This window comes from Phodopus roborovskii, unplaced genomic scaffold (genome assembly GCF_943737965.1).
Source record: "Phodopus roborovskii unplaced genomic scaffold, PHOROB, whole genome shotgun sequence".
Classification (NCBI taxonomy): Eukaryota; Metazoa; Chordata; class Mammalia; order Rodentia; family Cricetidae; genus Phodopus; species Phodopus roborovskii.
In genome coordinates, this window is record NW_026125059.1 from 3,892,598 (window position 1) to 3,908,635 (window position 16,038).

The window sequence follows — 16,038 nt, forward strand, 5'->3', positions numbered from 1 at the left end:
TTTCTCTCTGCTCTTGCCTGTGGATAGGGTGTGACTTCCTGTCCATCTCCTGACACTGTGACAGCCATGCAATAAGGCACTACATCCCGGAACTCCGAGCTAAAATCACCCTTCCTTCCCCAAGTTGCTTTTGTTGGGTATTTCATCATCCCAATGGGAATGAGGTTGGGAGAAAAATGGAAAGCTTTTGGTTTCTCATTTGAGAACATTTTATCGAAGTTAACATATGTATGGTATGAGACAGGCTATGCACAAAACGCTGACAGCATGCTTCCGGGGTGCACACTCCACTCTTCGCTCTGGAAACGTTCCCTCCAGGCCCAGCCTTCCCTCTCAATTCAAGTGGGAACCCTTCAGTGAGTGATAGCCTTGACCACGAGTTCCATTGTCCCCACAGCATCTGGTGGCTCCTGTTTCAGAAATGACAAGAATAGCCAAGTCCTTTCCAGGACCCGGAATGGGCTCCAGAAGCTGGCGATGCCGTGGGTCTCCATTCGGTGGCTTGAAGCAGGGGTTTTAGTGTCCCCAAGGGTCATGTCCCAGCTGTCATCCTGAAAACATTTCCGGAGGCCTCACCAAGAGGTCCCTCTTGTGCTCTCCAGATTGCTGCCCGTGCGTGTGCAACTGGGATTGACCCTGCTTCCCACAGTGCAACTTCCCCTCCACCATGAAGGCTGCCTCTGATAACACTGGGTGGGTCCTAGGCTGGGTCACTAGGACCCAGGCTGCTGGTGACTGTGGTTATCTGCAAAGGCTGGGGGTGACAGTGAGACAGCCACCCGCAGGAGCCACAGCATTGGAGGCCTTTAGAGGGTGCCTGGTTCAAGTCTTAGGGCTAGTCCTTCTCCTCCCTGAGCCACGGGTTCCCCGGAGACTGACATAGCACGTATGAATGAAATAATTGACCCATGTGATTGTTGGTCTGGACAGTGTGCCCTGCCAACCTTCCACAGTTCCCTCTGGCCTGTTCTTGACCCCGAGGGTGGGGTCCCTCCTCCAGAGCGTTGTTGTGTCTGCTGGCTCAGGAAGGGGCTCGCAGGACAGGAGATGGCAGGTCCCTCCTCTGCTAAGTCTGCTTTAGCCTATAGCAGTGATGGCATGCTGCTGTTCCCTCTAAACTGACCCCTAACTCAGGAGGAAGTCACAGGACTCACAGGCCTCTCCCTGGGGTTTACAGGCAAGAATTGATTGCTGAGGGAGAGGAGACTCTGGTGGAGCTGCCGGCTAGCTGTTCCAAGAGCTGCACAGATTCAGCTTTCCCAAACTAGCTTTTTAGTGATGCAGCTGCCTAAGTCACTCATGCTCCTGAGACCCCAGTAAAGATCCCTCTCAACTTGATTGGTCTTAGCATCACTTTGGAGACCCAGCTCTGGGTGTTTGGGGGGTTTCCACAGAAGCCCCAGAAAAAATGGAGAAGACTCCCTGAGTTTGTGGCTGGGGTACCCAGCTTTAAAAACAGAACAGAAAGTGAGCCCAAAACCAACACTTACCCACCTCTGCTTCCCAGATATAAAGTGACAGTCCTACTCTGCCCCCCATTCCGGCCATAATGGACTGAATTCAAATGTGAGCCAAGATAAACCCTTTCTTTTTAATATTTCTGAAATAGTTCTGTTGGGTATTTTGCCACAGCAACAAGTCCCTGATGCACCAAGCTAGACTTGGGTGGAGTCATCTCCGTGGTGTTCCATCCCTCCCTGCCTGGGGTGAATAGTCCTCTCTTCACACCTCCCCAGGAATCCTACCACAACAAAGGTCACTGTCTCTAGCTTGCTGCAATGCTGTGGCCTAATGACAATTTCCCCAAGCCTGTTTCTCCCAGCCACGGGGCCAGGAACGCACTTCTGTGTTGGGAACTGGTTAGGGTGTGGCTAAGTAGACAGACCACAGGGATATATCCGTCCGAGGTGAAAAGGGACACGGAACTTCAGAGTACCAAAGGGGGACTAGGACAAAAATAACAGTGTTTGCCATTTCCCTTAGGGAAACTGTGGATCAGAGGTTGCTGGGTTCCCTCTTGTGGCCACCTCGGGTATTGCAGAATCAAGGCCTGAAATAAAACTACTTTAAAGATTTCCGTGTTTGTATAACCTTCATCTCAGTGTAACATATTAATAACAATATCTGCCCATGATTGTGTCCTGCTGTCTGGCTGCTGCTGACCTCTGTGCACATGTTAACACCTCCCAGGCTCTGAGATTCTGGCTCCTGCCTTCCCCACAAATCTCAGACAACAATACACTACTGCCCAACATAAGCATGTCCCAGAGTTTAAGACATTAGAAAAAACCTCTTTTTGTTTATTTGAACTTCAAGTCTAACTCTTGGTGCCGTGAGCAGGAGCCCACCCTTCCTGGATCTGGGCCAAGGTCATACCATCATTTCATGATCTCTCTCTGGGCCTCCCCTTGTCCCCTGGAAATGCCACGGTGGTTCTGTCTCAGTCTACAGGCATTTTCTACCTTCCCTCACAGTGCCCAGGTGTAGATGGAGTGGGAGAGACCACACCTCAGAGCAGATGCCGGTGATTGCTCAGGGGACTGGAGCCTCTCTAGAGCTCAGCGGTCAAAGAGGCAAAGCCATGACCCTGCGTGGGGGGGGGGGGGGGAAGGACAGGGGGATGCCGCTCCTAATCAGAGACAAGCCCCAGTGTCTTTATCACTTTGTCCCTGCTGCGAGGGCTGGCAACGGACCTTGATGTCAGTGGCCGTGGAGAGAACATGGCCCAGCGCTGAGGCAGCGCCCACAGGAGTCGCCTGCACCCCTGAGGGACTTGGGTAAACTCATGAGCGGGCTTTACTTACACGGTGCCTTCTGTAGATGAAATTATGGAGTGCTTTATGGGGGACCTTGTTTAGATTTAGGGACAAGACAGGAAAGCTGGAGGCCCCAAGTAAACACAGCCTCTGTGTTGTTCTGAACACCCTTGCCTTGGATGTCTTAGAAACACGTTATCTTTCCAGGTGATGCTGGCGTCGTTGGGTGTGTTGAAGACTCTTGGCTCTCAGGCAGCTGCAAATGCAAGGAAGAAAATCAGTCTTTCCTCACACCCCCTTAGGCGTTAGTTTCTTATCCAACCTCAGTGGGACCCCAGGCTGCCTCTCTCAGAAGTGTTTGCACAGCTGAGCATCAAGGACTGGCTGTCACATCCATTCTTGGTCCCATGGGACCTCCAAGCTGCCTGTGGATTAGGGGTTGTAGTAGCTTAAATAAGAAATTCCCCCACAGCGCTGGGCTTTTGAATTCTTGGTCCCTAGTTGTGCTACTGTCTGGGGGTTTAGGAGGTGCCGCCTTGCTGGAGGAAGTACATCACTATGGCAGGTCCTGAGAGCTTAATGGCTCAGTGTTGTGGGTGACCCTGCACAGACACAGAGTCAATGACACAGCCCTGGGAGTCAGATGAGTAGCAAAACCTGACTCATTTGTTTCACAAATCAGGCTGGCCTATGTACCCCCTCCCAAGGTGCCATTGGCTCAGGTGCCTGACTCTGATTGTTCTTTCCACATCGGCATCAGCAGTCTCTAGGTGTAGTAGCAGACCTTAGGTTGACTCAGGGAGGAAATGCCCGCCAGGCATGCTCCTGTGGGCTGGTTTGGACAGGGTGATGTGGCTTGGGTAGGTTGGATGCAGTTCCTACAGCTCAGTACTTCTAGTTTGTTCTCTCTGTTTCAGTCCTTTGATTCAAGATGTGAACTCTCAACTTCCTGTTTCTGCTGTCCTTCCTCCCTTCCATGGCAGACTCTGTGCCTATGCACCACAGGTCACAATAAAGACGTCTGTTGTGGAACATTAGCTTAAGATGTGTTACTTCATTTATGCTGTGGAGTATTTGTTTGGTGATGCAAAGATGTGTTGTGTTCTTTCATGTTGCATTTGTTTAACTCTGTGAAGCTGTGTTACTTTGCCTGCCCAAAACACCTGATTGATCTAATAAAGGGCTGGGTGGCCAATAGCAAGGCAGGAGAGAGAAATATGCAGGTTAGCAGGCAGAGAGAATAAATAGGAGCAGAAATCTAGGGAAGAGAGCACAGAGAAAGGAGGAGAGGAGGGTGCCAGGGGAAGCCACCGAGCCACACAACCAGCCACAGAGTAAGAAGGAAAGAAAGACATACAGAATAAAGAAAGGTGGAAAGCCCCGAGGCAAAACATAAAGTTAGAAAAGCTGGCTAGAAACAAGCCAAGCTAAGGCTGAGCGTTCATAAGTAAGAATAAGTCTCCGTGTATTTATTTGGGAGCTGGGTGTCAGACCCCCAAAGGAAGGAGAAGAAGGAAGAAACCTGTTATGAGCATTTTCCTGCCAGTCTAGTCCCACAGCCCTATCAGCCCCAAGTAACACACAGACACGCTGTATTAATTATGAAACTGTTGGCCATTGGCTATGGTTTCTGATTGGCTAGCTCTGTCTTAATTATTAACCCATAATTACTAATATATGTATTTCGGGGGGGGGGATGCTGTCATTTTATTTGCCTACAGTGACACCTGCTGGAAACAAAAATAAGTCTACCTTTTCAAAATACAAAAGCAAGCTTTAAAAGCCATCAGACATGCATCATCTTCATCTTTATCAACATCATTTGACGTGCCTTGAGCATCAATTTGACTTCAGATTTTGGCTTTGAATTTTCTTCTCTGTACAAGCTGAGTGCTAAAGTTGCATTCTGCTTGGTGATGCCATCGTTGCACCAGTGTGAGGAGGCTGGGGTTCATGCCCATAAAATGCGCACTGCTCTAAGAGGACGCCCTAAGGAGCCCTTTGGTTGTAACGTTCCTCCTGAAACACTGTTTTAAAACTTGCCATATTAACCCCAGTGGATAGGAAGGGATTGGAACTCTGCCTTAGGATAACACCAAGATACCGCTCAGCGGTTGAAGTATGTGATAGGAAACATTCACGGGTTCGGGGGCCATGTTTCAAGCATGTTCACAGTACCTGACACTCTGTGTACTGAAAAACCAATTGGAGATTCTACACATTAAAACTGATTTTAACACTAACTTAACATACTAAGGGTTCCCACCATGAAGTGACACAAGGGAGGATTCCTACTCTTAAGACCCATTGCCATCAGCAAATTTATCCACAAAAATTCCCATCTACAAGAAACTGCAAGCATCCATGCGGAAGAGCCTCAGATGCAGTTTCCTGTCACAGTTTGGCCTAAGATTTCAGTTTATTAGTATTATTATTTAAATATATTTTAAAATTCTTATATATCGATCCCAGTTCCCTCTCCCTTCCTCCCTGACTCCTATGCCCCCCAAACCCCCCTCCCATCCCATTCCCACTCACTCCATAGGGAGGGTAAGGTCTTCCAGGAGGGGTCATCTAAATCTGTGAAGTCATTTGGAGTAGGGTCTATGCCCTCCCTCCTGCCTCCAGGCTAAGGGAGTATCCCTCCATGGGGAATGTGCTCCCAAAGTCCTTCTGTGCAGCAGAAATACATCCTGGATCCACTGTCAGAGGTCCCTTAGTTGCCCAGGCCTCCTAACTGAGACCCATGTTCAGGGGGTCTGAGTTTGTCCAATGCTGGTTTCCCAGCTATCAGTCTGGGGGTCCATGAGCTCCCCCTTGTTCAGGTCAGCTGTCTCTGTGGGTTTCTGTAACCTGGTCTTGACCCCTTTTCTTATCACTCCTCTCTCTGTGCAACTAGACTCCAGAAGTTCTGCTCAGTATTTAGCTGTGGGTGTCTGCTTCTGTTTCCATCACCTACTAGATAAAGGTTCTAGGATGGCATATAAGTTAGTTATCAATCTCATTATCAGGGAAGGGCATTTAAGGAGCCTCTCCACTTCTGCTCAGATTGTTAGTTGGGGTCATCCTTGTAGGTCTCTGGACATTTTTCTAGAGTCAGTGTTCTCTTCAAACCTATAATGGCTCCCTCTATTCAATCTTCCTAGTCCCACATGCTTTCCTCTCCTCCCTTCTCTTTCTCTTAGTTCCCTCTCCACTCACTGCTCCCCCCGCCGCCCCATATGCTCAGGAGATCTTGTTCCTTTCCCCTTCTGTGAGGGACCTTGTATGAATCTCTTAGGTTCCTCCTTGTGTCCTAGTTTCTCTGTTGGTGTAAATTATAGACTGACAATCCTTTGCTCTATGTCTAAAATCCATATATGAGTGAGTGCATACCATGTTCCTCTTTTTGTGACTGGGTTACCTCACTCAGAATGGTTTCTTCAAGTTCCACCCATTTGCCTGCGAATTTCAAGATTCCATTTTTTTTTTTGGTTTGGTTTTTGTTTTTTGTCCCCCCCCCCCAGTAGTATTATTACATTGTGTAAATGTACCACATCTTCTTTATCCACTCTTCAGTTGAGGGGCATCTAGGTTGCTTCCAGGTTCAGGGTTAGGAACATAGTTGAACAGATGTGAGTGTTGCATGGATATGGATAATTTAGGTATATGCCTAAGAGTGGGATTTCTGGGTCCTGTGGTAGACTGATTCCCATTTTACTGAGGGAAATGACCACCCCTGAAGACCGTCTCTGCCACTGAGTAGTCCATTGCTGGGTCATATGCTGGTGGCACGACTGGAGAGTAGTGGAGACTTGAAAGAGGTCACTGAGGGTGTGCCTTCCAAGTTCTCCTCTGGCTCAACTCTCCCAAACCCTGGTTGCCTCCAGCTCAGCATCTTTCCCCCTCCAGAAAGAGCAAGCTAGACAACCATGGGCAGAAACCTCTAAGTTGTCTTATCTCCCTTCAAGATGCTCTCCCAGAGACAAGGCTGGTCCATCTGGAGTATTGATTGGGTCCCAGACCGGTCTACTGCTTCCTTTTCATTTCAGGATTTGGGGACAGAAACCAGCTCACTACTCCTGGGTTTTAGGACCTCAGCCATGTGCTTATGCAGGTGCAACCATGTCTCCTGTTGGCACAGCCTCTAGGTGCAGGCTCTCTCTTCCATGTTCACTTTCTGCCCTAATGTCTCACCTGGTCCTGACAGGGGTCTGATGAGAGCGCACAGATGAGAGCTTGCACACAGCCAGATACAATGCACTCTGCCCTCCTCTGCAACCACACTGAGCCCCAGCGTCCTGCCAAGCTCACACTGGAATCTCACCTCACAGCAATAAGGACACACCGCTTTGCACAATGAAAATTGAGACAACGGTGAACCAGACTATACTCTGACCTGCACTGCTTAATTCTGCACAATTCTATCTTGCTTCTTCCTCTATTTATAACCAAAGCTTGTATCAAGACCCTGAAGATGGACATAGCATCACCTGATGCCTTGACTCATTCTTCTTCCCAAGATGCCCATATTGAACAAACCTCCTTTATTTGCCTTTTATTTAAAAAATACCATTCATCATAACCGAACTGGCTTTATTCCAGTGATGCTGGGATGGTCCAACATATGTAAACCAATAAAGGTAATTAATCCCATAAATGTACTCAAAGATAGAAGCCACATGATCATCTCAGCAGACAGAGAAAGCCTTTGACGAAGCCCAACATCCCTTCATGGGGAGAGCATGAAATAGAGGGGGCATAACCTGACACAATAGAAGTCATATATGGCAACCTATGGCCAACACTTTACTAACTGGAGAAAGGGTCAGGAACAAGGCAGGGTGCCCACTCTCTCCACTTCCTCATTTAGTATGTAAGGTCTTAGAGAGCAAGAAGACAAGATGAAGAAATGAAAAGGATAGCAGGAATAGAAGTAAAAGAAAAAAAAGCATTTGTAGATGATAAGATTCTTTATGTAATTGGCAAAAAAGGTCTCAGAGCTGATAAACTCTTCAGCAAAGTGTCAAGTTGCCAAATTAACACACAAGAGTGTGTAGCTTCGCTATACACCAATGGAAAGCATATGTAGGGCCCTGCATGGACCCCTGAGGCACCTTGAGCAAGCCTGAAGCTGTTGGATGGAACATCTTGCCCCAGAGTTGTTACTGGTACTCTTCTTGATTTGCTAACACACATCAGGTGGGGAGGAGCTAACCCTGCTGTTTTCCACCGTGCTTTGAGTCAGTATATAAGTCCACTCCATTCTCTCAATAAACGGCATTCGGCACTCCAACATTGCTGTTGAATGAATGACCTGCTGTCTTGTCTCTTATTTCAATCTCTAGGCCTTCGCCTGATTCCTGGAGCAGATCGTAGCACGGGCACTACAAGTGGAGGTCCCACCGACATCGGGAAGAAAGGATCACCTAAGAGATGGCCCTTGGAGGCCGGCCAACAAAGTAAGTGAATAAGAGTGTATTGAAGGATGGGTGCCATAGCACTAAAGATATCCTCAGTGGGCAGTTAGTGGCCCTATTGAAAAGACAGATTTAAACTAAGACAGCTAAAGAATTCATTGCCATATTAGAGAAACATAGTCCCTGGTTTATGCACTCTGGAGGCTTCAACATCCCCGATTGGGAACAGGTAAAAGGAGATCTCCAAAAGGCGTATAAAGAAGAGAGGCCTGATAATTTCCCTATTACCACCGTTTCCCTTTGGCGTCTAGTTAAAGATATGCTCCTGAGCCACAATGTTAAAGTAAAAGAACAAATGACAGAAATGAATAGGGCTTTTGAGGAAGTATAAGATTTAGAATCTGTGAAATCTATCAGGGAACAAGAGGGATCCCAACTAGGAGATGACAGTCCTACTGTAACCAATGACGATACTTTGGAGCACAAATGTCATCTCCTGTGGCACAACCCCTTTTCTTGTGATCCCTTTAGTAGAGCCTCTGCACTTTGAGGGATAGAGGAAGAGGCCAAAGTTTTAATAACGAAGGTAGAAGCATCAGGAAAGGAAAGACAAGCTTTTCCTGTGATTGAGACAGTGGAGCCTCAGGGTAACAGGATTAGGGAGCACAACCCACTAAATTTCAAGGATATAAAACAACTTAAGGAGGCTGTCACTGCTTATGGGCCCCATGCTCCTTTCGCTCAGGCAATTTTTGAGTCTTTCACAGCGTTTTGCACCCTGTTGATTGGATGCAGCTCTATAGAGCCACACTGAGTGGGGGCCAGGTGCTAGCTGTTACCTTTTCTCAGAAACTTCTAAGATGCTCACAGGTGTGGCCCCTTTTCCTGACCACTAATTATAGTTTGGGTAAAGCAGCTATAGAATTACACTTTGGTCCAAAGGATAAGAATTTAACCCCACTTCAGGCACCTGTATTCTGGCTCCCTTCTTTATTGTTGTAACCAATGCTACTAATTTTGGAGGAAGTCTCAACTGTTCTCAGCGAGTCTGCCAACTGGTTAGCTGCTGGACACATGAAGTAACAGCTGTCGTGGGCCACGTACCCCAGGCGGTACCTATTCGGGAGACCTCTACAGATGACCATCTTGTGTTGCACAGAGGAAAGCAGATTTCAGGATCACGGCTGCAATTGTTATTTCCATGGCTGCCTCGGCCACTGCCGCTGCATCGACAGTTTCAAGGACAGCCCGCTCCCAATCCGTAAATACTGCAAGCATGCACAGTAGATAAACTATCAGGTGACGTGGCTGAAGCCTTAGCCACCCAAAGCACACTCAATAATCCCGTGCAAATTGGCATTTTAAAACTAAATCTACAAACTAGCCTCCTACAGGGACAGTTGGATTTATTGTGGGAGGCTCATATGGCTTCTTGTTCTCCCTCTCACACATATCTGTGTTACACCTGCTAAAGTTAAGAACGCATCAGTGGTAGTTAGGTTTCTCCAGGGGTCCTGGAGTGATCAGTTTTTAAGTTATACACATGCTTTAGCCATGCAGACCATTAACATCAATGAAACTATCTGATTACTACCAGATAGTAATCAGTGCAGAAGACCTTTCACAAGGACTTGCAGGCAGATTAATTAGAGAATGGGCAAGCTCTCTCTCACTGGGGCTCATAGATTTTGTCCTTGGTGCTATCTGCCTGATCTGCCTATGCCGCCACAGCATTAGACAGGCCCAGGCCAACTTTCAAACAAGACAGATTCTACTGTCTTTGGCTCAGGAGAAAGCGCCTCTGCCCAAGTATGGCCGAACTTACAGACAAATCACCAGAGATGGGTAAGACAGAAGGAAGAAAATATCCAACCTAAGACAGGAAGGTTACAGGCCTGGGTGACCTCTCCCATGATGGATAAGGAATTATGCTGATGTCTTCTGCCACCTAAGACAGGTGTTAGATTATACTAAAAGAAAGGGGAAGCTGTAGGGCCCTGCACAGACCCCTGAGGCAGTTTGAGCAAGCCTGAAGCTGTTGGCTGGAACATCTTGCTCCATAGTTGTTATTGGTACTTGATGGGAGATGTCATTCTGTAAATATGTTTCTCATACTGGTAAATGAATAAAGCACTGTTGGCCAATAGGAAAGGAGGATAGGAGGGACTAGGAGACAAGGAGGAAATAGGAAGTAGTAAGGAGGGGTCAAGATGGAGAGTCTGGAGAAAGCAGAACCGCCATTCCTCCGCTCTCGGTAAGACCACATGGAAATACACAGAAATGGGTTAATACTTAAGACAGAGCTAGCTGATAAGAAACAAGTATCTGACCAACAGCATTATATCAAATACAGAGTCTCTGTGTGTTAATTGGGGCTGGCGCGGCGGCGGCAGCGGCGGGACAAGACCAGCGGCAGGAGGAAAAACCTTACTGTTACAGGTACTCTTCCTGTTTTGCCGACACACACCTGATGGAGAGGAGCTAAGCCAGAAAACCCTGCTGTTTTCCACCATGCTGTGAGTCAGTATATAAGTCCACTCTGTTCTCTCAATAAACGGCACTCCAACATTGCTGTTGAACAAATGACCCCCTGTCTTGTCTCTTATTTCAATCTCTAGGCCTTCGCCTGATTCCTGAAGCAGATCTTAGCGCTGGTGCTACAAGTGTACAGAGAAAGAAATCAGGGAAACAGCTCCATTCTCAATAGCCAAACACAAAAATGCATGAATGAAATATCTGCCAATTAGTCTAACTGATGAGGAAACCAAAGTCCTACACGGAAGAACTAATTTGTGGAAGATGCTGAAAGATAAAAAGACTTCCTGTGACACAAAGCAAAAGAACCAGGCTTGTAAACATGGCCCCCTACCAACACCTACCCACAGATCCAAACATGGTCTCCTACCAACACCTACCCACAGATCCAAACATGGCCCCCTACCAACACCTACCCACAGATCCAAACATGGCCCCCTACCAACACCTACCCACAGTTCCAAACATGGTCTCCTACTAAAACCTACCCACAGTTCCAAAAATAACCCCCTAACAAAACCTACCCACAGATCAAAAAAAATGGTCTCCTACCAAAACTATCCACAGATCCCTTCTAATTACAATCAAAATCCCAGAGCCATTCTTCACAGATAAAGGAAACCCAATCAAAAACGAGTATGGAGACATAAAAGGCCAATGTAAGGAAAGCAATACCAAACAGAAAGAATACTGCAGGAGGCATCGCCTTACCTGAAGAGTGTTAGTGATAAAATGAGCGTGGTGTTGACATAACACCAGACACAGATTGAGGGGACAGAATAGAGGACGCAGATATAACTCCACAAAGCCAGCTGATCTTTGACAACAAAGAAACATGCACACACACACACACACACACACATGCGCATGTGTATATGTGTGAGTGTGCGAGTGTGCATGCGTGTGTGCATGGGTGCACGTGTGTATATGTGTGTGAGTGTGCTGTGTGAATGTGTGAGTGTGCATGCGTGTGTGCATGTGTGTGTGCGCGAGCATGTGTGTGAGTGTGTGTGTATGTGTGTGCGCGTGTGTGCGAGTTGTGAGTGTGCTGTGTGAGTGTGCATGCGTGTGTGCATGTGTGTGCGAGCATGTGTGTGAGTGTGTGCATGTGTGTGTGAGTGTGTGAGTGTGCATGCATGTGTGCATGTGTGTGCGTGTGTTGGAGCATGTGTGTATGTGTATGTGTGTGCGAGTGTGTGAGTGTGCTGTGTGAGTGTGCATGCATGTGTGCATGTGTGTGCGAGTGTGTGAGTGTGCATGCGTGTGTGCATGTGTGTGCGAGCATGTGTGTGAGTGTGTGTGTGTGTGTGTGTTCAGCAATGCCGGGGAGCAGACTTTCTGGGACAAAGGCCTGTTTGACAGCATGGGGCATGTCTGAAGCCCTGTACCACCTCCCCCTGGCACCCACACAGGGCCAGATAATATATCTCACAACAATCCATGCACACACATTTCTAATTTATGTTTTGATTTACGCATTGGAAATATACATCCTGTATAAACCGAAAGCTGTTTTCAACCAATGACTTGACTTTTCTTTTTGAGACAGGGCCCCCTTCTGTAGCTCTGGCTGACCTGAAACTCCCTGAGTAGACCAGGCTGGCTTCAAACTCACAAAGATCTACCTGCTTCTGTCTCTCTGGTGCTGAGATTAAAGGTGTGTTCCACCATACCTGGCTGGCTCTGACTTTTTTTAAGACCACAAATCCTGTCTCAAGCCCAGATGTCTCGCCTGCTGTTTTAGGGGACCATTCGGTTGTAACTTGTGCTGGCCACAAGAGGGAGCCCCAACTCCTTTCTTCCAGGTTAAATTGGAGAAAGTTCATTTTCTAAGAAACAAATTCTTAAGTCCCCAGAATTCACTGAGGACACCAGGTTAATATATAAACCGTGACTGCTCCAAGGTTCAGCTGAGAGGAAGGTTTTCATGATAGATGTGTGAGAGGGGACCGCCAGAGGGGTCTAGAAGAGTCTAGAGCAGAGAGAGAAAGTAGTAGACACTGAACATGGCCAGGTCTGGACTTGGTCCTGGGAGAGGGAGAGACATAGAGAGAGAGGGGACCCAGCAGGCGCATGGCTGAACCAGCAGGGTTGGAGGGCAACCCCACCCCACCCCACCCATACCCCACCCCACCCCCGCGGAGTTAGGGTGAGGACAGGGTCAGTGGGGCCAGGGGCCAGCATGGACCCTGAAATGTGAACTGGGTCTTGTGATACTGAGGGAGCTCAGAGGTCACATACGCTTTGGGATGCTACCAGACACCACAAACGGCCATTTGTCCCGCCTGCCAGCAATACGGAAATGGGTCCTTTGGTAGAGGGCAAAGGGCAAAAGAGGGAACTTGCTTCACAAGTTCCAGAGGAATGCTGGCCTTTGTCTAACTGCCAGAATTTGGACTTGACATTTGAAAGCCACTGATGAAACAATCCGAGTCGTGCCCTCCTCATAAGCAAAACTGTTTTTGTTATTTTTTGCTGTTTACACATTTCATCCATAAGAAAAGTATAAAGAAGGGGTGGATCATCTACACACATGCACATCCACACACACACATGCACATCCACACACACATGCACCCACGCACGCGCGCGCACACACACACACACACACACACACACACACACACACACAACAATCCTCCCTCCATCCTTCTCTGGGAGACACATCACAGTTCAGTATTCACAAAGTTCACTGCTCTGGAGATACACGAATTGCACTGATGAAGGTCACAGGTCCCACCAAGGGGACTGTATGTGACCATTCCACTGAGACCAGGAAGGGGACAGATAGGGAGAACTGGTATGTGGTCACAGATGCATTGGACTTTGAGATTAATATAAAGGAAACAATTGGCAGAGGAAGTCTAGAAGCTGTTCCACATCCAAACTGCATTTAACAGATGATGTGTTAAAACCTGACCCATACAAGCTGGAGAAGTATGTACTCTGCAAAGGTCCTGTCATGGCTCCCTATGGGATGGCCAGATGTCCTGGTGGCTTTTCCCCAACTCACTGGCTCACCCCCATTCTTGGGTGGACTTGGGTGAACAAGGCATGTGTTTGTCATCCAAGAACCACCACATTCCAGAACCAGATTCTCCCCATCCCTTATCCTGCCTCCAATCCATCAGCACTAATGGTCAATGCATCACGTTTCCACCTTCATATACTTTCCCTATGCACATGCTCCATACCCCTATTAAGCCCGCCATTGCAGCTTGACCTGTGGCCATCTCCATCCTGCTAAGAGTAAGCCTTCTGTGACATTGTCCCCAATAAATCTCTTACATGAGGCTCATTGCATAGTGTGGTCTTTGTAGCATTTGTTAGCCCTGATTGCCAAGATACTTTCATCACAAAACTTTCAGCATATTTTCCCTTGCGTTTCCTTCTCAGATGCCAGCCGAAGTGGAAGCATGGTTTCCTTGACACTCTGGACTTCCTGTTTCCTAAAGGGCATGGCCTTTTCTCCATGATGCCCCGTCCTGGAAGCTGCTCCAATGTTCAGCATGACTGCTATATTGTTTTTCTCCCAAACTTGAATAAAATTGTCCTCAAGCTTCAGTGTGAATCTATTTTTTTAAGTAATGAGACCAAGGACCCAAATGTAACCTTTGTTTTCCCTAGTAACAGGGTGTCTTAGTCAGAGTTTCTGTTCCTGTGAAGAGACACCATGGCCCCAGCAACTCTTATAAAGGAAAACATTTAATTGGGGTTGGCTTACAGTTTCAGAGATCTGCTTGCCTCTGCCCCCTCCCCAGTGCTGGAATTAAAGGCTGTGTGCCACCACATCTAGCTACTTCTTCTTTCTTTCTTTCTTTCTTTCTTTCTTTCTTTCTTTCTTTCTTTCGTTCTTTCTTTCTTTCTTTCTTTCCTAATAAAAAAAAAAAAAACCACTTTATCCTTTTTCTCTCCCAAGCCTACGTATATTTTTAAGCACACTATAAACCTTTGGAGATTTTTCTTTATCTGAATCTGTCTTTACTGTAAATCTTTATCTTTTTCTGTCCATGAGTCCTTTATCTGCTAAACAACAATATTGATAAACTGAAAGCCATAGCTGTTTCAGCCACTGTCTATCCAAGATGGTGGGGTACGTTTACCGCCAGCACTGAGAGCTGTGCTCACTGCCTTGGTTTATGCTGCTATCCAGCAGCATGCTGCTGGCTTGGAGATGTGGTCACTGCCATTGCCAGCTCTCGTATATACCATTCAGTTGCTAGCAGGACTGACAATACAGGTGGACAGTTTGAAATTTCCTGCTTTTCTGGGAGATGTAGTAGAGAGAAGTCAAGATATAGGATGAGAGAAGTAAGATGTCTGGACCATTTCTCTGGTAAGATAAGACCACATGGAAACACTAAGATTGATAGAAATGGGTTAATATTTAAGACAGAGCTAGACAATAAGAAACCATAGCCAATGGCCAACAGTTTCATAACTAATACAGTGTCTCTGTGTGTTATTTTGGGACTGACACGGCTCTGGGACCAGGATGGTGGAATTAACTCACCATGACCACAACAACTCTTATAAAGGAAAACATTTAGTTGGGGTGGTGGCTTACAGTTTCAGAGGTTGTGCCCATTGTCATCACAGTATAACATGGAGGCAGGCATGGTGTTGAAGTAGCCGAGAGTGCTTACATCTTGACACAGGCAGTAAGGAGTGGTTTGAGACAGAGTGTGGCTTGAGCTTATATGAGACCTCAAACCCTCCTCCAAATGACACATTGCCTCCAATAAGGCCACACCTACTCCAACAAGGCCACACCTCCCTTTGGGGGCCATTTTCTTTCAGATCACCACATTCCTGTTTGTTTATTATAAAAGGTGAGCAAATAGGAAGGGGTGATTGTTGAGGGATATTTTTATTAAACTATGTAAAAATGTGTTGTTGCCTGCCTAAGGTAACTGATTGGTTTAATAAAGAGATGAATGGCCAATAGCCAATCAGGAGAAGTTAGGCAGGACTTCTGGGCAAAGATAGGAACTCTGGGAAGAATAGAGGCAGATTTTTCCAACAAGTCACTGGGGGAGACAGACATATGTTATGGGGGAAAGGTAAGGAGCCAAATAACAGAATGTAGATTAACATAAATGGGCCAATTAAAATTATAAGAGCTAGTTGTGAACAAGCCCAAGCTAAAGCCAAACTTTTATAATTAATAAAAAGTCTCTGTGTCATTATTTGGGAGCAGGCAGCCCCCAAAAGAAAGACCAGCAGTATTGGGTGCCCAACATGTACACGTAAATCCACGTAGAGCCTGAGAAAGCTGATAAAAAAGTTCCAAACATGGAGCCAGACACAGCTTCTGGCGACTGTGGCCTCTCTAGTAGTCCAAGTTC

General features: G+C 47.0%; 1 pseudogene; it reads right to left on the reverse strand.

Annotated features, from left to right (window-relative positions):
* Positions 1-353: 353 nt before the first annotated feature.
* The window catches only part of LOC127225300 (importin subunit alpha-7-like), a 95,209-nt pseudogene continuing 79,524 nt past the window's right edge, over positions 354-16,038 (reverse strand).